Raw genomic sequence first — 27828 nt, forward strand, 5'->3', positions numbered from 1 at the left:
TCGGTGCTCTTGCGACAGCTACGGGTCAAGGTGAAAAGGAAGTTACTGGGGCTTAGTTGCCTCCGGGTCAAGGCAAATACTAAGGTCATATGTTAATTTAACGACCAATCTGAACAACATACATAAGATAGTGGAACTTACAGATTTCGACTTAGGATTCTTTCCAATATTTCCCTACCTAAGGCAAATTTTTTTTAAAATTAAGCTTTGTACGGTTGCATTAAAAAAAGGAAAACTACTTCTGCTAGTAAATAAACTTTTTATTAATATTTCAATTTAAAGTTTTATTGTTATTCACATCTTTCGAAAGAATCGTCACAAAAGAACAAACGCTGAAGAATATATGTGGATATTTAATGAAGAAGTTTATACATGTCATGATGATCATGGTCAACCGGACTGCAAAAACCTGTGAACAAAAAAGAAGTATTTTAGTTGTGATTATTATGTTGTCGATACGCAACACATCATCCAATTTTGCTTTTTTATTTGTCTAACAACTATTTAATTTATTGGTTGTTTATGGGTTTTAAGAAGCAATAAAATGTGTAAATTGAAACCAATTTTATACAGTTTCTTTATCTCACTAGCTCTTTCTTTCTCTTTTCTTTCTCTCTCTCTCTCTCTCTCTCTCACTCTCTCTCTTCACTTAGTTGCCTCCGGGTCGAGTCAAATACTAAGGTCATATGTTAATTTAACGACCAATCTGAACAACATACATAAGATAGTGGAACTTACAGATTTCGACTTATGATTCTTTCCAATATTTCCCTATCTAAGGCAAATTTTTTTTTAAAATTAAGCTTTGTACGGTTGCATTAAAAAAACGGAAAACTACTTCTTCTAGTAAGTAAACTGTTTATTAATATTTCAATTTAAAGTTTGCTGTTATTAAAATCTTTCGAAATAATCTTCACAAAAGAACAAACGCTGAAGAATATATGTGGACATTTACTGAAGAAGTTTGTACATGTCATGATGACCATGGTCAACCGGACTGCAAAAACCTGAGAACAAAAAGAAAGTATTTCAGTTTTTGTGATTATTATGTTGTCGATACACATCATGTGATTTTTGTTTTGTTTTTTCATGTTAGGCAATCATACACAATTTTGCCTTTTTTATTTGTCTAACAACTATTGAATTTATTGGTTGTTTATGCGGTTTTTAAAAACAATAAAAAGGATAAATTGAAACCCATTTTTTTTAGTTTCTTTATCTCACTATCTCTCTCTTTCTCTCTCTCTCTCTCTCTCTCTCTCTCTCTCTCTCTCTCTCTCTCTCGATCCTATCTTTCTGTCTGTTTATTAATTAAACTAACTGTCTGTACTCCTCACCTCCTCTCACACCCTCTCTCACTCTCTCTCTCTTGCCCCCTCTTTCTCTCGCCTTCACTCTCACTCACTCTCTCTCCCTCGCTTTCGCTATCGGTCTCCCTATATACATTTCTATACATCTCTGTCTATATATTTATCTACATATCGCACACTCACAAGAAAAGTGACAACTCAACAAGAGAAAATTTTACAGAGAGGCAAATGAAAGTTTACTTTTTTGACTTATGTATTAAATGCATGCCATTATTGTTGTTGGCAATAAAAATCCATCAAGATTGTCTTTCCTCTCTCCAAGACTTAAACGAAAACACTAAACTTTAAAAATCCAGCTTAACACCCCTAAAAAACTACCCCTTTTTGAGTTGTGACACTTTTCTTGCATGTATTGGCTCTCAGTAATTTAAATTAGATAGTTTGTTTCCTCTTACGATAATGGCAGCCAATGAATGACTGTAAGGGTATTAATTTCTTTGTGATAGTAACAGACAACATACTAACCAAACAAACGAGCATAAACATCCCTGTAGTACGTATTTTAGTAAGTTAGGCCAAGCCTCCTAAAGTCCGGGGTAATTAGTTATATAAAATGCAAAATTAACTACTGAAGTAAAGGTTTTATTGATGATTAAAAATAATGTAATTGAAACATTAACGAAATCCTTAAAACTATAAACTTTAGTTGAGATAAAAACCTTAATTAATTGAAAGATATTAATTGATCAAGCGGACTAGCTGAAAACTAGTGAATTCTATAAAATAATGTAAAAGTTAAAAACAACATTGTTCAAAAATTATGAAAAAAATACATTATAATTAAGAAACTTAAAAATCATTTGAGATGACCTATTATCCCACCTTCAAGAAGGAAGAATCATAAGATTAACTGTTGAGGTCAAAATATAAGAAAACATAATTAAGAATGTTATTAAAATAAAATAAATAAAACTAAAATAATTCACGAACACTCTAGATTAACGTATGGTCTTGAAAAAGCAAATTACGTTGGTACTGCCAATTTTCTGACCTATTTTAAGGTCATCATTAGGCCCTGTATTAATTTCACGGTATGAAAAACATATTTGTACAATTATTTAACAATTGTTTTTCATAATGTGAAAATGTGACTCCGATACAGCATAAAATCCTTAATTAAAGAAGAAAAAACTGAAGTAACTCGAAATGTGCTCTTATAATACGTACACCGATGCTTTAAAGGTCGACACAGAACAAAGATATGCCACTTTTCGCGAATGGTGACAGTACCGCCAATTCAAAAATGGCACATAGTGCTCTTCCTAGTTCCCAGAAGCCAAGAGTTCACCTACAGTTACCTGGTCAAATGTATCCATTCATATCTTAACAACAGATTCTTCCGAGTTTCACTGAACAACTCCCTTTCACCGAAATTCAAAATAGCTGCAGGTGTTCCATAGGCTTCGCTACTTGGACCTACCTTATTTACACTCTTCTTAAACGCCTAAAATAAAAAAAAACTACATCTTGCATTATACGCTGATGACATGGCCATATTGCTCATCATGCAGACTATGCACCATCGTAAAAAGATTAAATCTCGAACTTGCAAAAATTAGCCGTTTTTGAGTTAGATGGAAGCTCAAGATAAATACTTCTAAGACTGAAGCAATTCTCTTTACTAGGCACAGACCTTTGCTTACACTCTTTTTGGGGGAGTTTTAGTAAATTGGTGGACAAAGTTGTTTATCTGGGACTGACATTAGACAGAAAACTCAATTTTGGTAAGCACATCCAAGGGCTAGTCGTTAAGGGACGATGTGCTGTTAAGACATTATTTCCTCTTTTATCTAGATAATCGCTTCTCAGCATGGAACAAAACTCTAATTTTTAAAGCCATAGTCAGACCCATGTTTTACGCTTGCCCTACATGGAGCTACACTTGTGACACAAATATCAATAAACTTTAAGCAATACAGAACAAACTCCTAAGACCTGCCACGTCATCTCCGAGATACACAAGGCTTACCCAAATCCATACGCAAACTGACATAAAATGGATTCGCGACGTCATAGTCAAACAAATTTTTTTGCACGTCTCTCCATGAGCCAAAATACAATCTGCACATCGGTAGGGAGATATACCACAGTTTCGAGAAAACACAGGAGAATAGAGCATAACATAATGTAAAGACCATGATAAATCATGTAACTTCTACCTATGAAAAATATCTACTCCTTAATGATACCAGCGTTTGTGTGTTATACCTGTGATATTTATATTTTGCCATTGTTTTAGAGCTATGCCATATTTATTTATATTTATTTAGTTATTTTTGTTTTTTATTATTTTATTGCTGTTTATATTTTATTGTTGTTTATGTTTTACATTTGATGGTATTGATATTTTTATTTATTGTACTTGTTATTTTTTTGTTTAGATGTTTTGGTTTAGAGTTGACATCTAATATTATTACAATTAATTAAGGTTTTTAGTTGAGATAAAAAAGTCAATGGCACGAGCGGGATTCGAACCCACGATCTTCGGCTAGATACGCCGCTGCTCTCCCACTTGGGCTCTCGTGACTTCGATCCACTCGGACATCAACTTTTCATCTCAACCCCACCTTTTGAATTTTCCCTCCTTTAATTAATAATAATAATATTATACCACGAAATTAGTGAATCTATTATTATTTATTATTAGAGAGCACTACTAAAATGGGTTTTATTCCCAAATATGAGTCAATTTAGATGATTCACAAAAATTATAGAGAAAATTTTAGATAGATATATTAGGCATGATTGTGGAATTAATACAATGATACATCCCAATCAGCATGCCTATTTACCAGGAAAATCAGTGGAAACTACCTTGCACTCTCTAATAGGCAGGATTGAGAAATCATTATTTAATAATGAATATACACTAGGTTGCTCCTTCGATATCCAAGAGGCGTTTGATAATGCTGATACTTCTTGCATTATATCAGCATTAGATAATTACAATGTCGACCATCACCTTACTAAATGGGTGAAGACCTACTTGGAAGGAAGGCTGGTCAATATGTGCTTAGGTGGTAGCACTTTTAGAATTAATGCCAAAGGAGGCTGTTTGTCACCTATTTTATGGTTAATTACTGTAAACAGCTTCTGAATAATTCAGGTTTCTACAGTCAATTATTTTCAGATGATGGTACCATATTGCTCACAGGTAGGGATCCCCTGACTCTTTCACTACTGATGGAAAACGACATGGGATTGCTTTATGGGTGGTGTTGATAGCCAAGCAGCCATCAAAGCACTAAGCTCAAATACCATTAGTTCAAGGATGGTGCTGAACTGCAAAACCAAACTAAATATATTAGGTATGCAGAATAAAGTCAGCCTCTGCTGGGTCCCGGGACACCTGGGAGAAGAAGGCAACGAGAAAGCGGAAATTACATCTACATCTACATAGGTGGTGTGGTGATAAAGGTTTATCAATTAATCCTGCTAAACGAGAATTGATAATGATTAGCAGGAGAAGAACATTAGGTAATTTTAAAACCCTTAAATTTCAGGGCATAGAATTATAGTTAGTGGATTCCATCAAATTCCTTGGTTTGACACTTGACAGGAAACTTGATTGGAAAGGTCATATTAATAACATAAACAGGAAAGGAACTATATCAATGGTACAATGTAGGAGAATTGTCGGAAAAACATGGGGCATCAAACCATGGGTAGCCAAATGGCTATACACTGCAATTATTCTACCTAGATTCTTTTTCGCAGCTTTAGTGTGGTGGAAAGGTCTAGAAAATAAAGGGAATAGCAAAAAATTAAGGTTATTTCAAAGACTAGGTTGTTTGATGGAGGAGGAGCATTTTCAACTACACCCAACCTAGCTCTTGAAATCAAAACCAATACCACACCTCTTCACATTGAGGTTAAGCTACAGATTAATTAGCGAGGGCAGCTGGAATCATAAGTGTAATAACATAGGTCAGTCGAAAATCTCACAACTATTGAGTTAGGTTAACGGTCAAGTATTAAGCGTTAGTGATAAAAAGATTAAAACCCCTTCGGGGAAAAAGCACTTTCAGGTAGTCACCCCTTGTGATTATAACTATAGTCTGGATGATGATCATGGTAACATAGATTGCTACACAGATGGATCACTTATCGAAAGTAGAGGGAGTGGTGCAGAACCTACATACCAAAATTAGGAATCAGCATCTCCTCCCCTCTTGGCGATAACACCTCCGTTTTTCAGGCGGAAATCTGGGCCATCAATGTGTGTTGTAGAACACTTATAGAAAAAACATTAAGGGAAAAGATATTAAATTTTTTTCCGATAGTCAGGCTAATCTTAGGGCATTACAAAAAGATTTGTCAACCTCACGACTGGTGGAGAAAACTATAGATCTAGATCAATAGGATCTCTTTCAGGTTTGAGAACAAGGTAACCCTAATTTGTATACCAGCACATAAAGAACACCATGGCAATGAAAAGGCGGATGGCCTGGCCAAAGAAGGTTCTAATACTGCGTTTGTCGGGCCACAACCGGTATTACCTCGCTTATGAGCACAGAGAAAGAGAGTATCAATAACTGGGGTATGAAACAATTCCTTAGGGAGTGGAATTTGTCCCCCGGACACAGTCAATCGAAAGAGTTTGTTAAGGCGATCAAACCAGCAGAATCGAAGTGGCTATTCTCTATCTCAAGGAAGGGAATTAGGAGGCTGATAGGTATCTTGACGGGCCACTGCCCACTGAGAAGACACCTCCCCGTGATGGGTATTTTACCAGACACCTTTTGCCGTTTTTGTGAAATAAAAGAAGAAACGGTAAGGCACTACCTCGCAGAGGGTGATAGATATGCTAGGTCTGGAGTTGAAATCTTTGAAGGAGAGGACATCACCAAATCACTCCCCGAGATTAAATGGTCTAAAATCTTGGGGTTTGTGAACAGGTCCAAGAGGTTTATGCAGGACACGTGAGCCGACCAAGTCCCGGACCTTTTAGGGACGGGGTACGAGTCTACCCAGGCATTTAACCCCTCGGGTCTTGGTCGCTCACCCTGCATAATATAATATAATCAATAGATGATTAGTAGCTTTTTGTAAACTTTTCCCCACTAAGTGAATCCTAAATTTCTACAATATATATCTAAAGTATTTAAAATTTTGGATGATTGCTTTAGGGTGTACAGAGCCCTGCTACTTTCCCCCTAAATTATAAATTTATGTAGTACATATGTTCTATGTAATTTGTCACTAAATATTACTTACCTGCAATTGTGTCATTTTTTCTATAGGATCACACACCTTCAAACCCATTGTTCAAAAAACTAAATAATCCGGTTTTTATAATTTTCGACTTGTGTCACTTTTCTTTTTGGTGGTGCTACATCTACCTCGCTCTCCTTTTGTATGTCGTATCTATATATATTTCTATCTACCTATATATTCGTCTAATTTTCTAGTTTCGTATAACAATTTCTTTAATTTATATTATTGAATTATTTCTCTCTCTCTAATTCTGTTCTTCTGTCTCTTCAAAAATTACATTATTAATGAACTTCCAAACATTATTGTTTATTTGTTGAAACGACTTAAAAAAAAATACATATTTTCGAAGAATCGTCGCAATGACTCAGCCGTACGATATTTTTTCAGTCAGGGGCATTTGGCCAATATTTATTTCTCTAGTAAAAGAAATGTTTGTTAAATATACATCTATAGAATATAAGTGTATGGTAGTAAGTTCTAAGTAACTTGAGTCATCAAACAGCCTCTACAGCCCTCTATGCATCGGAAGTTTGACGGATTGGCCACTCTGATGATGATGCAGTTGCGATGTACAAAAAGCCTCTTCTATCTGCCACACCAATTAACTATATCATGCTGAAAAAGGGTAGAAATGGTGGTTGTCTTTAATAAAAATGCTTATCTGCCTGTATATTAGTTTCATACCCTACTATAAATGTAATCGTATTTTATAGAATAAAAATATTTATTTAATGATTTACTTAAATATTAGAAATTGCATGAATCTGTTGTTTAAAGCAGAAAATGTTGATCTTTCTGGAGGTAAAATATAAGTTTATAACAAGAAGAATCTTGTTGTTTTGCTTATAAAGATATTTAAAAAAAGTCATTCGTGCCTTGAAAGTAGAAAGTACAATTGCAGCACAATTATTTCCCCAAAAATTTGAAGGATCAATCGCCGCTTGTAAATCACAGAGGGAACGGGGTCCAAATCACGTTTTTAGAAATAATTGGTTGATTCCGAATTCAAGAGCGGACCCCTTCCCAACGTTAACTGCCCAATTAATGTTTGGCGCGTTAAGAACGTGGTAAATTGGCGTGGCGATGATCAGGCCGTGTGAATTTCTAGCAGAGAATTTGTGCACTCCCTGCACCTCAATTTCAGCATATCACGAATGAAAACGGCTTTTAAATTTTACAATTCGCCCGATCCCTCAAGCACCCGAGCCAAGAAATCGCTTGATTTCAGATTAACCATGTACAAACTTGAAGCGGATATGATACTGGCATACATCAATCCTCGATGCCACCGGTTTATCTCTCACGTTGAGGCTTCGCAGAACACGGGCGACCATTGCATTAGGAAATCGTCAGTTCACGCCTATTTAATCAGCCCTTTTCACTCGTCCTTATGCACGAGGATTATGAAATTTGGCTAGTCGGACCAAGAAATTGGTAATTTGCATACCTGCGCGGGGCAATGGTTATTTATGATCTGTGGAACGCCCCAGAGGCGATAACACTTTATTTCGCCCCATTATTCCGCTTTCGTGTCAAACTGGTTAGACTGACTACGTTCTGAAGTCGAGATTCATCATAATAGAAAAATCATTTATCACATCCTGTTACATATTAAAAAACAATTCAAAGTAATATGTAATATTCTTAGTAAAGAATGTCAAATAATGATAGAAAATGCATTAAACTGCCTCTAAGTTTGCATTCTATTGATTTGTTGCACCTCATAAAATATTTAGTGAATGCTCGATTAATTACATACAATTTTTTTTTAATGAAAAATTTGTGTCACAGGCGGGATTCGAACCATGATTTTCGGCTAAATACGCCGCTGCCCTACCACTTGAGCTACTACGACTTCGATCGCTCATGCCACAAACTTCTTATTTCGACTTCCCGTTGATCGAAGTCACGGTAGCTCAAGTGGTAGAGCAGCAGCGTATTTAGCCGAGAGTCGTGGGTTCGAATCCCCCGGTGACACAAATTTTTCATTTCGAAAAAATTGTGTATAATTAATTGAGTAAATATATATAATTAAGCATAAGCTGATAAAATAAAAATTTAGTATTTAGTGCTAATGCACAAATGCTCTATGTATTAGTGACCGTTAGTTAATAATTATTTGGAGATCGTGAGATGTAGTCTGGTGTGACATAGGTTTTAGAAAAACATTTCCTTTATCGTGCCAACGTTTCGATCTTTGAGGTCATTTTCAGGGCCTAGGAACAACCCTGCACAGAAAACAAACGCTTTGACTGAATACAAATACTTTGAGTCCTAAATTGTTAGCATTGTGTAAATTCACTTTTATCACATCCTACTTGTATTTGTATAATTTAAACAGTGTTTATAAATCCCAGGCCCTGAAGATGATCTCAATAAAGATCGAAAAGTTGACAGGATAAAGAAAATGTTTTTCTAAAACCTACGTCACACTAGACTACATCTCACGATCTCTAAATAATCTATCTATTATCTTACGAAAAACAACTAATTATAAATTATATAATAATAATTATTATTAAATTGTTCAAATGTTTGCACATTATTTCATATTAAAACCTGGCAAAGAACGTACCAGCTAGAAGCATGTGGGGCGCACCTCTTTGTCCAATCTCTCCTGGGGCATGAACCGTAAATTTTGGTTTAAAATTGTCATTAATTAGTAGTGTAAGTATTAGTAATTTAAGTCTTTAATTAGTAGTGTAGAATTTCTAGTTTTAATTTAAATCTAGTATATACGAGAAAATGATCAATTTGCATTATTTGCTTTTATCAGTTGATGGTTTGATTAAGGTGAAATTACAGCTGTCTATGCTTCGATCTACTCGACACTTCGTTCCGCATAGTTAGACGAAGCCAAACGCTCAACACGACGCTACGTTCAAATCAGCAGCTGGTTCTTGTACGTGCTTAAAACGCGGGTTATAACAGAATTAAATATTATCCTAATATATACTGTCAAATTCACTAGTTTTCGTGGTCGTCCGCCTGACCAATTAATATCTTTCAATTAATTAAGGTTGTTAGTTGAGATAGAAAAGTCAGTGTCACGAGCGGGATTCGAACCCACGACCTTCGGCTTGATACGCTGCTGCTCTACCACTTGAGCTATCGTGACTTCGATCCACTCGGACACTAACTTCCCATCTCAACCCCACCTTTTCAATTTTCCCTCCTTTTTACCATTTTTCAAATGTCGTGTAATCTATTTGATTCTCGGCGACAAATGAAATGGCTAATAATATATACTCTAATATATACTGTAAGAAAAATATGTTTTAATTAAGTATATTGAATATTATTTAAGTACAAGTTTATAATTGATAATTAATAATAATCAAAATCTATTATATTATTTATGCATGTTTAATGCTACATTTTTTTAATTCCAAATTTATCAAACCAATCTATTTGAAACTGTGTAATGCTGTTGTATTTAAAGTTAAAATGAAATTGTGTTTTGTTTCATTTAGACGGTCCTTAAATTAAGAAAATTTGTTCGACTTAAGCAAGGTTTCTTTAATTCTCGTTTTCTCTACCGCTTTGTCTTATATATTTTCCAATCATAACAATTAAATTCGTAAACCTCGATTTTTGACAAATTGTCAGCCTTGTCGTTAGGTTTTGCGAGAATGTTTCGATGCGAACACGTACGTCTAAAAGATACTCTAAAACCTTCTCATTTATGAATTTTACCTGCTTTTTCTGAATGTTCTCCAATGTATGGGAAGCAACGAAAACCTAAAGACATATTTTTGGTGGGGAATCCTTTTTAAAAAGATAGTTCTTACTCACAGTAAGTTGCTTTACAACGATCCGGAATTCGAGCTTTTATCGTTGAAGGAGTTCTACAATCTGATGATGAGCTAAAAGCTCGAAATCCGGATCGTTGTAAAGCAACTTACTGTGAGTAGGAACTATCTTTTTAAAAAGGATTGAACACCGCACTCACTCCACCATGCATCATTTTTCTATTTTTGGTGGGGTGGCTGAGTCTGATTGTTGCTTCTTTTAAAGTTTTTTTTTTTATTTTTTTATTTGCAACCTATCGATAAATATGTCTTGATATTCATTTTTTTAGACAAGGTTTTAATTGTTTGTAGTTCTCTTTTATAATTAGCAGATGTTAATGGGAGTTTCAACATACAGTCTATGAGCTTGTAATATTTGTGATGTATTTTTTTCATTCACTTCAATTTTTTTCAATTAAATGTATGTTTAGACGAGTCGAAGAAGGCATGATATATCTAAAGCTTTCTCCATTACCTCCATTATTTACCCCCTTTTACAGCCATCAGTAATTCACCTGCAAGAAAACCGTCCGGACTCAATTGTGAAACTATTGTTAATAACTCTATCTATTTGACACAGATTTTTGCTAACAACAATGATGAATGATGGAGTGAGTGTGGTGTTCAATCCTTTTTTTTTTTTTTTTTAAGAAAGTTCCTACTCACAGTAAGTTGTTTTGCAACGATTCGGATTTCGGGCCCTTTAGCTCATCATCAGGTTGAAGGATTTCTCCAGCTACGTCTCTCGACATGAATTGCAAAAGTGAACCCGCTGATACCCCCGCCAGCGCGACGTCCCAATGAGAAGCTGGTTTTTTAATGGCGCTTAATTTGAACGTGCGAAAAGCGGGAATTATAACACAAGCAAATATTATAATGGTAAATACTGTAAGAAATTAATTATAAATTAGTGAATAAAGATAAAAGGTAAAAAATTAGAATAATACCTTAATATTATTAAATTATTATAAAAATAATAACAATTAAAATAATAAATTTAATTATTTGGACGTTTTATATCTTTTATGTACATATTTAAAATGGGAGGTAGATCAAAATCTGTTATATTATTAATGCATTTATCACCATGTTCAATTTTACATTTTTTAATTTCAGGTTTCTCAAATCAATCTAGTTCTCTCCCTTTGTTGAAACTATGTAACACTGTTGTATTTAAATTTGAATTGAAATTATGTTTTGTTTCTTTTAGACGGTCCTTAAATTCCGAAAATTTGTTCGATTTAGGCAAGTGTTCTTTTACTCTCGATTTTATTTTTCTACCGCCTTGTCCTATATAATTAATATCACAATCATTACAGTTGAGTTGGTAAACCCCGCTTTTTGCCAAGTTGTCTACCATGTCTTTAGGATTTGAGAGGATGTTTTTAAGTGAACCCGTACTCCTAAAAGCTATTCTAAAACCTTCTTGTTTAAAAATTTTACTAACTTTTTCCGATAATTCACCAATCTAGGGCAAACAACGGAAACCTAATGATAATTTTAAAAAAAAGAAAAATTTTTGCTTCTGTCTAGCTCTGCACAACCCATAATCCGCATCTGCGGCAACATGCCAATGTAACCCTTATTGCAAGACAATCCAATGGAAAGTCAATCCTGCTAACTATAGATCAGAAGATATTGGTATCTAGGTGATTCCGAACAAGGAAAGGGTACTCCCAGCAACCCAATTCAGGTTTAGATATCTACGGGGGGAAAAAAACGTTTGTTGGTTTTTTCCTGATAAACAGAAGGTATTAGAACGAGTATGGCATGAATGTTTACTAGCAAAGCTTAAGACATACCTAACGGACACTTAGTGCATAATGGCATAACTTCAGAGATTTTACGCAGTTAATAATATTTCCATCTTACATCAGAAGTATATAGTATTCTTGGATCATTCCTATACACATTTTATTTGCATAACTACCCTATCCGAGCAATCTATAAAACAATCACATTTTGGAGAAGATGGGGCTGTTCTATTCGAAGAATTAACAAACAATCAAGAACATATAAATCTTATAAAATTTGCCTACATGGTCTGCGCCGTTATAAAGCTTTGGCGGAACTTCCTGATCTGCCTATCGCTCTGTGTTGGTATGTTAGACGCGTTACTTTCTTTAGTTTCTATTATATATCTCATCGTATCCAAGATTGAAAAAAATATCTTAATAATCTTGCAATACATGTACAACAAAGACAAAAAATTATTAACCTTATCGCTAGAAAGTTTCATAAATACCAATAATCCTACGCCTTCCCTAGCTTCCCTTTTTTAATAAGTTATTCAATTCACTAGTTTTCGTGGTCCGCTTGACCAATTAATATCTAGTCAATTAACTACATTTCAATTACACGACATTTGAAAAATGGCAAAAAGGAGGGAAAATTCAAATGGTGGGGTTGAGATGGGAAGTTAGTGCCCGAGTGGATCGAGGTTCGAATCCCGCTCGTCACACTGACTTTTTTATCTCAAGTAAAAACATTAATTAATTGAAAGATAGAAAGATTGAATAAGTTAAAATGAAGTATATCTTCACTAAAGCTCTCCGTGGTCATTTCAATTGTCGCCGAGAATCAAATTGATTACACGACATTTGAAAAATGGCAAAAAAGGAGGAAAAATTCAAAAGGTGGGTTTCAGATGGGAAGTTAGTGCCCGAGTGGATCGAGGTTCGAATCCCAATCGTGACACTGACTTTTTTATCTCAAGTAAAAACATTAATTAATTGAAAGATAGAAAAAGTTAAAATGAAGTATATCTTCACTAAAGCTCTCCGAAGTAGCTCAAGTGGTAGAGTAGCGGCGTATCTAGCCGAAGGTCGTGGGTTCGAATCCCGCTCGTGACATTGACTTTTTTATCTCTACTAAAAACATAATTAATTTTTTAATAAGTTTAGTGTTCCGAATGACTAAAATCTTTTTAATTAAAATTTTTTCAACATTTGATACGAGAAAGTTTAATTTCTATATTTAGAAAGAAAAAGTTGGTAGTTGATGGTAATTATTCCATTTTTCCTTGGTAGTACTTTATAAGATATCTGTTGTAGAATTGGCCCTCGTTATTTCCATCTCCTTTAAGGGTGTTGAGCACTTTCCAGGCTTCATCTTCTATAATTTCCGTAAACATAGTTATAAAAGTTATAACATAGTTTGTCGGATAAAATTTATAAGTTTTAGACTGAAAGTAATAGGTTCGATACACTACGTCTTACATAACGGCAAAAGTATACAAAGTCATTTTAAATCTTCAGCCACGTTAAATGATCTATCGTTCTATCGTCCTAGAAAACCTCTCTGAAGAGGATTTCCCTCTCGTTAAAGAACTTCTTCGGCCGGGTCAGGTGGTTGTTGGATGTCACGATCACACGTGTAAATAATGATTCGTGTTTTTCTTTCAACGCTGCTTTCACAATCTTAACAATTCCGTTTTTCGTGGTATGGTCCCAGAAGGGTGTGAGGGAGGAATTAGAAATTCAACTCGTTTCGGAATTTTCGACTGTCTTGCGGTAATGTCTTGCGGTAAGGGACACTTTTATAAATTGTCCTTGCAGTCGTTTCCTTCTAGGATTCGAACGGCGGGTCTTAATCCTTGATTTATCCTCCTATTCCTCGCGTGAGGTGCTGCTGATTAAAATCTATCCATATTAATCGGGGAGATGTGCACATGCAAATTTAAACTAACGGTCATTTGATGCATAACTAATATGGGATGACAACAATAATGATTATTTCCAATCTGCATAATTTTCAGCCTGAAGCAGTGCTACGAGGATCCGTTGTATAAATTTATATAAATCGATTATTATTTACTAACGGTCTTAATACATTAAAAAGTAGAAAATCTCCCAAATATCAAAACAGTGTATTCCACATACAAATAACTAGGGACAATCAAGTATAAAAAACACAACAAACTTTGAAAACAAATAAATACGCGGAAGTCTCGAACAGATTAGCTTCATGAACTTAAATTAATCTTTATTATCACGTTACTTCCTAGGCTACAAACTAACTATTGTTCTTTCTTACTTGTTTAAAAAAAAAAAGCATGCATATTTTGTCTCCTTAGAATAGGACACCAGTGACAGCATACACTCGAAATTACAACATAATATAGTCATCACGGCTGCCAATACTTCAATAGCAACTAGAGCTGTCAGTAGCTTTTTGAAAAGATGTATATTTGCAAAATAGCATGTCACTGGATGCTCGATGAATAAATATTCAAGGCGATAAACAATTTTAACGTATTTAGTTATCATATCTAAAGGGAAATACAAACGAATATAATCATTTTTACTCAATTAATTATACACAATTTTTTTCGAAATGAAAAATTTGTGTCATAGGCGGGATTCGAACCCACGACTTTGACGACTTGTGAATCGTACACAGTCCCGCTAATCTAGTATAATCGTTAACAAAAAGTGTTTCTATATGAAGCCGCGATTTGCTTATAATTAGAATAAAATCGGGTAGTCGAAATGAGAAGTTTGTGGCATGGGCGATCGAAGTCACAGTAGCTCAAGTGGTAGAGCACCGGCGTATTGAGCCGAAAGTCGTGGGTTCGAATCCCGTCTGTGACACAAATTTTTCATTTCGAAAAAATTGTGTATAATTAATTGAGTATTTATATATTTAATAGAAGCTGATAAAATTTAGTATTAATCATTTTTATTCATACTGTATTGGATATGTTATATTCTTGACAGCCCAATGATTGATTTTTAATTTTTATTACTGTTTTCATTTTATTATTTTTCATAAACCACATAGGCTTTTTAAATGTTATATTCAGGTTTTTTTTTTTTTTTACTACTAATATCAAATTTATTTATTTCTAAAAAATAAACATAATTTGGTAATACATGAAATGAAACAATATGTGGTCGGGCGAATTTGAGGTTTATATTGAAATCAAATGCATAATTTTTTTTTAGCAGGAAACAAATATCTAGGCGGTTTGTGCATCCTCGCAAAACCCAAAAACAATACAGATTTTTTGGGAAAAAAAGTTTCTTAAATTGTCTCTGAGTTTTTTAAATTAGAAAATTAGTGATAGCTTTGAAACAACTTCACTGATCAATAGTTGACTCAAGAGGGCCGGGTCGTCCGAGAGGCTTTTGCGCGTCAAGAGCACGATTCATAGATGGCCACCCGAGAACCTGAGACGGAAACAAGGAATTGTCGTTACGCGATTAAGAATAGGTCATACGCGGTTGACACACGGGCACCTGTTCTTGGGCCAAAGCTCGCGCAGGTGCCCCTTATGCAGAGAAAGGTTGTTCGATGTGTCCCATGGAAACATTTCGTGCCTTGGCTCCCTACAGGGAGCGTGTAGGCATGCCATCCAATCTGAAAATGGTATTCGAGCACTGCAGCGGGTTTTATTGTATATAATATGTCTTATGTGTTGTGTGTCTATATGTTTTGTCTGAGTGATTGTATTTATTAGCGTGAATGGCGAGGGGTGAGGGTGAAATATAACGTCAACATCGCCCCTCGAACATCGAGAGGTATGAATGTGTGTTCGGGGTCGATGGCGGAATATTTATAAAAGTACTCCATCAACCCCAATCTAGATTAGTTTGAGTATAGGTCGGTGGAGGAATATCAAGTACAACGGAATGAGTATACTATATGTTTGAAAGGGTAAATAGAATATAGAATTAGTTGGGGGCTGAAATGACCTAGATGTCGGAATCCCAGTCAAAAAAAAAAAGTTGACTCAGTAACTTCACACGGAATTTTCTAACCGACAAATAAAGAATAAATCTGACTTCCATAAATAAATCAGTATAATAAAACGTTTGGAGTGTTTTTAATTTAATTCTTGTTTTTCATACATATAATGACATAAAAAACAAAGATTGTTGATAAAGGCTCGAAAAAGAAAATCAGCTTTTCAACTGTTATTTTTAACTGTGGACATTGGAGAAAATCCAGAGTTAGGCATTTTTAAGTGGACCACCGGAGAAAAAATACCTCCAGCTAAGCCAGCCCAAAATTTATATTTTTAATTTGCTATAAAAATCCATATTGAAAGGATTTAAAGGGTGCTTAAATTAAACAATCCGAAATGTTTTCTTCGAAAAGAAATTTTTTAGATTAGCTTACTTCAAGCGACTTATCGATATTAAAACCGGTTACATGTAAAATCTTATTCAATACAATCAATTTCGTTATTTTATTATACTATAGGGGGAAAACAAATTGAACGATTTAATATAATAACCTTGAAACACATACAAAACAAAAACAGAAAACCATGATTTCAAAAATTACTTAATTACTTTTTTTCTAATCCTATGGCCCATTGCAAGGCTACGCTAAGGCCTCCTTCTTGTCAGACAGAAATGCCACCCATAACAAAAAAACATTTAGGTCATATTTGCCTAGTTTTAACGTAAAATATCGGCTATTTTTGGGTATCAGTCAGAAATCGTCACAAACTGCATTTCCGGTTTTTTTCCGAAGCTTCACGATAATCAGTTTTCTACCCGATTAACGACATAGGATCAGAAGACTTGGTAATTGCAGGCCGGTAGAGATCACGGAGAAAGCGGAATCGAACTTCGAATTATCCACTTTTTAAGTTAGGCCTTCTTCAAAATATGCAATTAACGGATTGAACATCCGGTAAAAGAAAAACAGACCATTTAAAAAACGGGGTACCTAATTTTCTGGTATTGCGGATAAAATTTCACTTGAATGACGTACACTTAAAAAAGCTTAATTCGCTGAGATTTTATAGTGTCATTTTCACTACTCTAATTTAAAAAAAATAATAATTGATAAATCCTAAATTTTTATACCTATTTATTCTCAATAATAATTTTTCTTTTCCTAGCATAAATTTGTTCAAATTTTCTTTGAAAAAACAGAGAAAAACTCGTCATTAAACAGCTGTCTCATCGTCAAAAAAAATTTCCCATATCAACTGATAATTTAATTAATAAAGGTCGACTATTTGTATTAATATGTAATTAAATGTTTAATAATAAAAGTTCCTAGTTGGACACTTCAAACGCCAGTGACCAGAATGCATGCTGTGCGTTAATGTATAACCGTAACTCAGAAGGCGAAGCGTATTCGATATGAAACAACTCAAAAAATATAGTGAATTTCTCGTGGATCCTTCCATGTAGAAATAGGAAAAAATTGAAAGAAATAATTTTGAAATTGAACTTGATGAATAGGTAATAGAAATGATAATGAATAAGTAATAAAAAAAAAACCTAACAATTTATTGAAAATAAAATTCAACTTCCAATTAATTAAGGTTTTAAGTTGAGATAAAAAAGTCAGTGATTTGTCTTCTTTGATTGGTCAGGCGGATGACCACGAAAACTAGTGAATTTAATAAAATTCAACATTTTGCCTTTAACATAACTGTGCGAAACTTAATTAAAATAAAATAATTTCCTTGAAAAATTATAATTGCGTTAGCTCCAATGTTTATCTAGTTGGACAATAAAAAAATTATCGTGATAAAAAATAGATTTTTTTTTAGTATTTTATTTGATTTGAAAGGCCTTTAACCTCAGGAGGAACTTGCGACATATTATTGAGGATTAGTTAAGAATTATTTAAATAATATTTTGATAAAAACAGCTCAAAAGAGTCGATGAATTTAGCCTAAGACTGAACACTCCTATTTGTCGAGCTAGTAATTTTATTTAATGTAAAATTATTGACACAGTATACTGTTACGATTTATTAATTTTAATTAAGAATAATTAAGCTGGCTCTGGCCATTAACTCGGCTTTGCGCCATCTGAGCATTTGGCAGTGTTAGCCGGTGCTCCATATAGTAAGATTGGTTAATGTTATTCTCTTATAATTATATTTTTTCGTATCGTATCAAAATTTTGCCAATATATTTGTATGCTTTATTAAGTAAAAATATATGCTTGTTTGTATTAATTACACTTGATTGTGTTTTTATTTCTTTTATTACGGATATATTATAAACTCCATTCAATACGTCTCAATCTTATTTTCATTAAGACTAAATCCTATTCGTGGTATTACTGATTGGCGGGATTGCTTTCTAAAACGGCAGCATGTTTATTTCAGTATGTGCGAAAATTATTTTCATTCATAAAAGAGATAACCCTTTCCTAATAACCAATCCCACATAATAGAAGCTTGTCATGCCTTGGCTCCTTACAGAGAGCGCGTAGGCATGCCGCCAATTTTAAAAATGGTTCTTGGGCACAGTAGCGCGTTTCTAGGTCCCCTGTTCCACTTTTTAGAGGTCGCGGTTGTTTTAATATATATAGGACGGTTTTATGTGTGTTTTTTAGTGCATGTATTTATTAGTGAGATTGGTGAAAGACTGATGGCGAAATAGCTTCACCATCGCTCCTCCAGCAGTGCATCTGTTTAGGATCGATAGCGGAATATTAATAAAAATCACCCATCGGTCCTAATTTAGATTAGATTATTAATATTGTGTGTAGGTTGATGGAGGAATATCGAGAACTCCATTGAATTATCAAATTGGGTGCGAGGAACATAGGAGTGAATGTATTTATTTGTGCTACTGTATGATAGAAGTTAGTTCGTTTTAGACTAGATTATATTTTTATAGTTTTCATGCGTTCCTGGCCGAAATGACCAGGCTAACCCCGTAGGAAACGATCTCCTGGGCGTCTGGCTTAAGGAAGATAGAGACCCCGGCGTTACGTGGTAGTGATCTCCCCTGAGGTTGAGACCCTAGGGTCATCACACCAGGGAGTGACAACCCTTCGGAGTGAAAGTTCCAGTCCTCATACCCAAACGACTTATTTGGTCAACAAAGGCAAACTGTTATCTCCTAATACGAGCCCGCGTTTACCTCAATTTCCTTCAGATCATAATCGCCAATCGTAAATGCAACCAGTGCGAGTGCCCTTTCCTGAAATGGATCTGCGATGAAGATAAAAGTCGAGTAATGATTGTTATACACTCCTCCTTTATGGCCGTTTCAATTTGGTAAATCGTAGCCGCGAAGTGTGTTTTCTGTTCAATGAATATTCCTTTTACACTTGACCTTTATCGGGAAAAGTATCCCGGCACCCCTTTTGAGAAAGTCGACCATCAAATAACAGTCTCGCCGGTTCATTCAGTGATTTTTATTTGAGGGAGTTTGACCTCCAGCCTGATACGTTCCATTGTTCTCAACGCCTCCCTAAGGGTTAGTTTTGTTCGAGAGTCACGAACATTTTCACCCGATACGGTATCCGTTGAGATCGAATCGATTGGGGAAAAAATCACTCGTATTACAGATCATCCATTGCATTAATGCCATGGAAACGATAGAGTTTTATTTAAGGCCAAGCCGTTTTGCCATTTCTGGTTCGCTGTACAAGCACAGTCTACGGAAGTTCTTATTCGTCTCGTGCAATCTAAATGTCAAAAACGGTGATATCAAGTGTTTATTTAATTTCAAAACCATTTAGATAATTATAATACAATTTATTGCAAAGGTAGAAAGAGAGAAGATCACAATCGAGAATGATTTACTATTTGCCCAAACTTGGGTTGTTAAACAAACAGAAGAAAAAAATTCCATGATATATAACTCAAATAAAGGTAAATTCTTGCATAAAATATCCAACATAAAATATGACAACGATTCACAGTATGCGATTCAAAACGTACTTACGCCAGATATATGAATAAAATTGCTCATAAACTATTATATGAAAAATGTTAAATATACTTTTTAATAAAATGTGAATATAAAATAAAAATAATGTGGTTATTATTGACCATTTTGGTCTGCCTATCTTGCTGGATTGGTTTGTAGAAGAAAGAGAAAGGTACTGAATTCGGCTTGTACGACTAAGAAAAATTCAAATTCAATAACAGCACAATCCACCACTTCGATGTTGAATCTGACTTCCGACGACGGCATTGCATAAAAACATGTCCGGTCAGATTCGAATTTGGTCTGCGTGGTGGCCACACTATGCACTCAATTCCAGCCATATCCAGGTAATTCACAATATGATCTACATGTGGCCTGTATACCGTGCATTAGCTGAAATCTCTGATCGATGTAGGGCGCAAATTGCACTACTTACTCCTCAATGGCAAGTAATTGTTGAAGTTACAAGCGTCGAAGGAAATACCAACCGGCACATGAATGAGGAGCGAATTTGAAACAAATTGAGGTTTAATAACAGCATTTCCTACATCTTCAAGTGTAATACGATTTAGGCTTCGACGTCGAATATTTGGCATAATTCACTAGTTTTCGTGGTCCGCTTGACTAATTAATATCTTTCAATTAATTAAAGTTTTTACTTGAGATAAAAAAGTCAGCGTCACGTGCGGGATTCGAACCCACGATCTTCGGTTAGACTCGCCGCTACTCTACCACTTGAGCTATCGTGACTTCGATCCACTCGGACACTAACTTCCCATCTCAACCCCACCTTTTGAATTTTCCCTCCTTCTTGCAATTTTTCAAATGTCGTGTAATCTATTTGATTGACAAATGAAATGGCCACGGAGAACTTTAGTGAAGGTATAATTCATTTTAACTTATTAAATTCACTAGTTTTCGTGGTCCGCTTGACCAATTAATATTAGCCGAAAGTCGTGGGTTCGAATCCCGCCTATGACACAAATTTTTCATTTCGAAAAAAATTGTGTACAATTAATTGAGTATTTATATATTTAGTAGAAGCTGTTAAAATTTAGTATTAATCTAGAATTAATCGATAATAAAACGTGTTTCTATATGAAGCCGCGATTTGCTTACAATTAGAATAAAATCGAGTAGTCGAAATGAGAAGTTTGTGGCATGGGCGATCGAAGTCACGGTGGCTCAAGTGGTAGAGCATCGGCGTATTTAGCCGGAAGTCGTGGGTTCGAATCCTGCCTGTGACACAAATTTTTCATTTCGAAAAAAAATTGTGTATAATTAATTGAGCAATTAATATCTTTCAAGTAATTAAGGTTTTTAGTTGAGATAAAAAGGTGGGGTGAAAAATGGCAAAAAGGAGGGAAAATTCAAAAAAGTGTGGTTGAGATGGGAAGTTAGTGTCCGGGTGGATCGAAGTCACGATAGCTCAAGTGGTAGAGTAGCGGCGTATCTAGCCGAAAGTCGTGGGTTCGAATCCCTCTCGTGACACTGACTTTTTTATCTCAACTAAATACGTTAAATAATTGAAAGATAATAATTGGTCAAGCGTAGCTCGAAAACTAGGGAATTGTATCCAATGTTGTTTCATGTGACTTAACCTGTAAATATTAAGGTAATAATAATAGTAATATAATTCCTACATTACACACAATTTCTGTTTTCCGTTGAAAACCCAACCTGCTACTATTTTAGAAGAAATTAAGTTACCAATTTAAGCTTACTAGGTTGAAAATAAGAAAGAGGGCTGATTTAGGTGTTTCAAATGATGCCCTTTTCACAACTTCAGAAAAATAAAATTGTTCAAGAAATTCTATTTAACTGTATATTGCATAAAATCTAAATAAAGTCTTTTCAATTAATTAAGGTTTTTACCTGAGATAAAAAGTCAGTGTCACGAGAGGGATTCGAACCCACGATCTTCGGCTAGATACGCCGCTGCTCTACCACTTGAGCTATCATGACGACGATCCACATGCTGTTGGTCATGAACATGTCTCATTGGAAAATACGACCACCCAGAACATAAATGAGAAGCGAACCTCTAACCTGGATCTATTACACCTCATCTGTAAAGAAAACTCTCTATATTCCCAAAGTCCAATTCATGTGTTTACTTGCAAACTGAAACCTTCTACAGTGTTGAGCAATTTTTTTTTAAATTTTACTAGGTTCGCAACAGCAGAGGTCACGTAAGCCCTCAGGGTGACGGTGTTTTTGAAAAAAGCCCATATTTAGTTATATCGGATTCGAATGCAGCGCCGCTGGATTCGAACCTGGGACCTTTACCTTTCAGTGATGAACGCCTAAACCGTTGCGGCCACGCCGTTGGGCAGTATTGTAAAGAGGTTTGACCCATCGGCTGCAACACCAAACGGGATTTGGGCATTTCGCATACATGTATAAAAGAAATTAATTTAATGTACTGTACATTACTCCTAAATAATATTTTGCAATTATTTTTCTCAGGTTAGATACCTTCTACTGAATACTAGCGACGAAGGAAATGGCACTCCATTACATCAATAAGTCAACACGGAAGGTCACATAAGAAGCGACTCTCTCCTTTGACTATTCTCACCTCATCGGTATAAAGAGAATTTTCTCCTAATTTTCAACAGGCCTAAATTCAAAAGTTCACGTGCAAACTGGAGCATTCTTATCGTGGGCTGTGTCCACATGCTGAGAAGTCCACAGGCAGGCTGTCAGAGTTTTTTTCTTCTTATAGCCCTGCTGGAAATGGAAACGTGTCAGTCTTGCTTTATGAAACTTCTAATATCAGTTCCACTTGCGTTCATCGTGTTGTCTCGACTGTAGATCAACCTTACACTGATCCTCTGGGATGAAGAAGAGGGCTTGTCTATAGTGGAATGCCGTCCTGACAATGTCCTAGCTACCTCCTGCTAGTTTTACAAATCTTCTATTAACGTTACATTCATACACTATTGTGTTCACTTAAATGTTTGTCTGGTGTCATTAAACATATTGCAATCAATTAAATAACAGGTAAAAAAGGCATTTTTCAGTTACTATGTTTAGTCAAGTAGGATGGATTGACAAAATGTTACTGTTTGTGATAAAAGGATTAACATATTTTTAAACAAATAAGCAAAGTGTTAAGTTTTATGTCTAATTAAATCAAATAAAGGTGTAATTTTAAACATTAAAAGTGAGTATTTATTTGTGTGGTTATTTTTGACCATCAGTGTAATTTGGACGTTACCGATGATTTGGTCTTCCTATCCTGGATCTTCAGTGTTGGGTCTGGGTGATTAGGTGAGTCAAGTCCCTTTATATTTAAAATGATCGGTGAAATGACAACCAAATTACAGTTTCATCACCCCGCAAGAGAAATCTCGTAATAAATGAAATATCAACACCAAATGAAAAAGCAATATTGAAAAAAAAACTTAACAATGATCAGATAAAAGAATATAAAACAGTAGTCTAGCTCTATAGTAGCTATACCAACAAGGAATAATCACAAAGCGCAACTAAATACTTTGCGGGAGGTACTCGTTAGTCACGTTGGCAACAGCTATTTTCCACTTACAGAATTTTCTATTCACTTAGTCATGTTAAACCTTTAACTTTCAGTGTTAATAACCCATATCATCATCTAATTTTTAAAAGATTATAGAGAAAAGATCGACATTAGATACTCTTATGATTTTTCCTTCTTGAAGGTGGGAAAATAGGTCATTTCAAAAAAACCACAACCTGTTTTTACCCACACGTTTCGGATTTATTTTAATCCGAACATTTAACAGTTGAGAAGTTGTCTGAAAAGGAAGTTCCCTCTAGTTAAGTTGGCCTTACGAAACAGTAATGTAAGTAAAAGTACTTCTCACCGCTAAAAGATAAAATTGAGAAAGGACTACAATCAGGCCTGGTATACAAAATTGAATGCAAAGACTGAAAGAAAGTATACTATGGTGAAACGAAACAATACCTAAAGAATATAATTTATCAATATAAATATAGAACAAAATAATAAAAACAATGAAACTGCCTTGGCGCAACATGCAGTTGTTGAAGGTCACACATTTTTATTTGATGATGTTAGTATTGTTACAAAGGAACGAAATAGTAAAAGACAAAAGTTCCTGGAGGCCTTTACTTTACTTAAAAAAAGATAAATTGTCTGTTAATTACCGTCAAGACTGTGATACGATAAGTGATTGCTATTTTAATTTGTTAAACAATATTTAAAAATAATCTAGTCAATTTTTGCTATTTTAATTTGTTAAACAATATTTAAAAATAATCTAGTCAATTTTTGCTATTTTAATTTGTTAAACAATATTTAAAAATAATCTAGTCAATTTTAAACTTTGGAGGAAACTTAAAATCTGTGATAATAATTGTTAACATTTATTAATAAAATAAAGAAAATTGCTGTTTAAAAGTGGATTTTTATGAAAAATGTTTTTTTTAATGTTAATTCGTTGGTCTGTGATAAGATGTTGATAAGAAGTTGAAACGTCACATGATAGGTTGTGATAAAAGTCTAGTCAGGTTCAAAATATTAAAACGTTTGTTGGGAGTCTAAATGACTTAAATATGTACCACACTGTCTCTTTTTTTTAAAATAAACTGTTACAAAGTTCTAATGACTGAACCACTGTTTTAACCAATGTAAGAAGTGAAGAAACAACGATAACCATGTTGATCTAAAAATGTAAGAAATATTTGTTTTGTGTATAGGCGTTAACTCACCTGAGGAAGGATTAAAATAAATCAGAAACGTTGTGGATGAAAACTGGTTGTGGTTTTTTTGAGATGACCTATTATCCCACCTTCAGGAGGAAAAATCATAAGTTAAACTGTTGAGGTCGAAATATAAGAAAACTGCTCTATTACCAAGCAATTGGAGGAAATATTTAGTTCTAGTTTCTTTGCGCTTTACTGCGTTGTATTTCTTATATAAAATTTGTTTTCTATTGTAATTATATTTGTTTAGAACTTATAGAAAGCAGAATCACATGGATAGGATTCAGATAGAACTGATAATTCTTAACAGATCAGAAACCGGAGATAGCAAATGATGCATTTTCCGACTATCAATAATTTTGTCCTTTTCTTCTGTTAATTTAGTTACTTTATATTGTTTATAGTGTAATTAAGAAAATCATGTGTAAAAGTAAGTTTCTGACATAAATTTGCCGAAATTTTGCGATAGATACAGGTGATATTTGAACCATATGTACCTGTATTAGGTCTACAATTAAAAAAAAAAAATACAATAATAATTTTCTGAGCTGTGCTTGTGTTGCGTATTGCCCATTATAGTTAAATGTTATATTGAAATAAGCTTTCGAGATAATTTATTATCTACTAAACAACAGCAACACGACTCGTTCGACTTTCCCAAAAGATCCAACAAACCCCCGCGCTGGATAAATGAGAGTCTCTCAGACATCGCATTTTTCATGGGCGTCATTAAAAAAGCAATTTTAAGGAAACCGCTAAAGCAGAATATCCCTTAATTTTTCAGCATTACAAATTTACAACGATCGTGAAACCGTTGTTTTGACAAGACTTTCAGCATCCTCTGATATCGTTTTTCTCTTCATCTCGTGCATATTCATAAATATCCGGGTCATTGGATACTTTTGTGAATATAAAACAACTTAGGGAACGCTAATCAGTAACAGTTATAATAAAAAACGGGCTTAGGCTAATTTATTCCGCTAATTTTATTCATTATTCGACCGACTGTTTGTTTTTGGTTCATCAATTGCTTTCTAATAATTTTAGTTTTGAAAAGATATAAATGACCAAGCCCGAAGAAAAATTGTTGATATTTCTAAGTGTAGATAAATTGATTTATTGGTAAAAGCCATATACATAATTATATTTACTGAAATATATGGTATTTATGAAGACCTAATGTAAAATTCCTGTTTTTCAGTGCGATTTATAGATTAAAGCTCCTATTTAGAGAAACTTACACCTATTGGCTCTGAACCCTTTTGTGGCTTACCAAATTGTCAAAAACCCTGATCCATTGGACAATGGATTAATAATAAGCGCTCTGCTCAATGGGAATGTAGCCCAGGGCAAATGCGAAAAAATTTATCAAAGGCCCATTGCAGAAACTAACAGCAGAACTACTAAATCTAGGATTTGCTACGGCTAGAATCATAGTTGGACTGCTAACTGGACACTGCAGGCTCCGAAGGCGTATGTATAGACTCGCAGTGGTAAAAGCCTGTGCAGATATTGGCAAGAAGAAGAACAAACAGCGTAAAACGTCCTCTGTTGGTCTGACGAAGGCCTATATAGGCGCGAGATTCCTAATCCTGGGAATGGAAAAGCCAGGGACTGAAAGATACACACGGGAGCGCTTGAAAAAGCTTCGGGAAATGCTTCAAGCTTAACGAGAAGTTCTAGATGAAGAAAAATGGAGATGCACAATAGACCAATACATGTCGTAAAAAGGCAAATCGTAAAAATCTAATCTAGGGAAACTTAGGTTCGGAAACATTATGATTTGATCTGCGTAGTAATATCGATCTTCCTGGTCCGCCTGTTCTCGCTGTTTGGTCTCTCAGGGGTAATTCGGCATTAAAAAATCATTAGATATTGGGCGCAATTATTATTTATCTTCCTTTTTTTACACATTTGTAAAAATTAAATAAGTTTTCGGAATTTTAAAGATTTTGGTATCGACTCGCCAATCGTCAGGAAGATAAGAAAGAAATACAAGTATGTCATCTTTTATCAAAGAAAGTATAAACGAAAATTAATTTATGGAAATGATCTAAATGTATCCGAAATGTATCAGGTAATTGAGTTCCCATTCACAGAAAATTTCGTTTGTCAATATTGTAGTTAGGTCTGTATCTTGATATCCATCGTCTTGGATCGCCTGTTCTCGCTATTTATGTCTTTGAAATGCTTTTGGCATTTAACAATCAGATTTTGGCTTGTATGTTATTTTGTAATCATCGTCCTTCTATAAAATTCATAAAAAGTAATTGAGTGAAATAGTAGTAGAGTATCTTGAATTAAAGTTCAGATTTTTTTCTCCCTAGGGTGACTATAGTATTCCTTCCTTCCAAAGCGACCTAAAAGATCTAACGTGAAATTTACCCCCTCTTTATTTGTTTATTTATTTTATTAAATAAAATATAATGATTATTTGAAGATCGTGAGATATGGTCTGGTGTGACGAAGGTTTAGAAAAAAATTTCTTTTTCGGGCGAACGTTTCGGTCTTTATAGAGATCATCTCCAGGACCTGGGATTTATAAACATTGTTTAAATTATACAAATATGTAGGATGTGAAAAAATGAATTTATACAATGCTAGAAATTATATACTCAATCAAAATATTTGTACTCACTCAAAGTGTTTGTTTTCTGTGTAGATGTGTCATTATTGTGTGTTGAGAGTGCCGCAGCTTGCTGTCGATGCCACTTGGCGGTTCTGGTCCAATAAATGTGACTTTTTGCTTGTTTGTCTGCCTGTTCGTGGCCTTCAATCCACACTTTTCCTGGCACCCACAGCAGATCTGATTCCGCTTTCTCAGGAGCTGAACCTATGCTAGGCCCCGCTGAAGACGGGGGACTCTGAAGCTTACATTGATGCTAAGCTGCCTGAAAATATGTATATAAGTGAACCACTTCCTTTTATAAATTTATAACGCATAGAGTTGTGCAATTTGAAAAATTGATCGTGCGATGCCTAGTTTTGCTATGTTGAATTTTTTAGGTTTTTGAAGGTCTAAACACTTGGGTAAGATTCGACTTGCAACACAGAGAAACTTAGGTATTGGTTCTTGGGTACAAGTTTTTCTAAA

The 27828-nt window shown here is 34.6% G+C and overlaps 1 long non-coding RNA gene across 1 annotated transcript; it reads right to left on the bottom strand.

Annotated features, from left to right (window-relative positions):
* Window positions 1-259: 259 nt before the first annotated feature.
* Window positions 260-27622, bottom strand: LOC112128217. Its single transcript, XR_002910903.1, has 3 exons — window positions 27373-27622; window positions 739-1007; window positions 260-409 (listed from the first exon to the last, which is right to left on the bottom strand). It is a non-coding gene; the product is annotated as an uncharacterized LOC112128217 (long non-coding RNA).
* Between the last annotated feature and the right edge of the window lie 206 nt (window positions 27623-27828).

Source organism: Cimex lectularius, unplaced genomic scaffold (genome assembly GCF_000648675.2).
Source record: "Cimex lectularius strain Harlan isolate CLEC.00 unplaced genomic scaffold, Clec_2.1 scaffold323, whole genome shotgun sequence".
NCBI lineage: Eukaryota > Metazoa > Arthropoda > Insecta > Hemiptera > Cimicidae > Cimex > Cimex lectularius.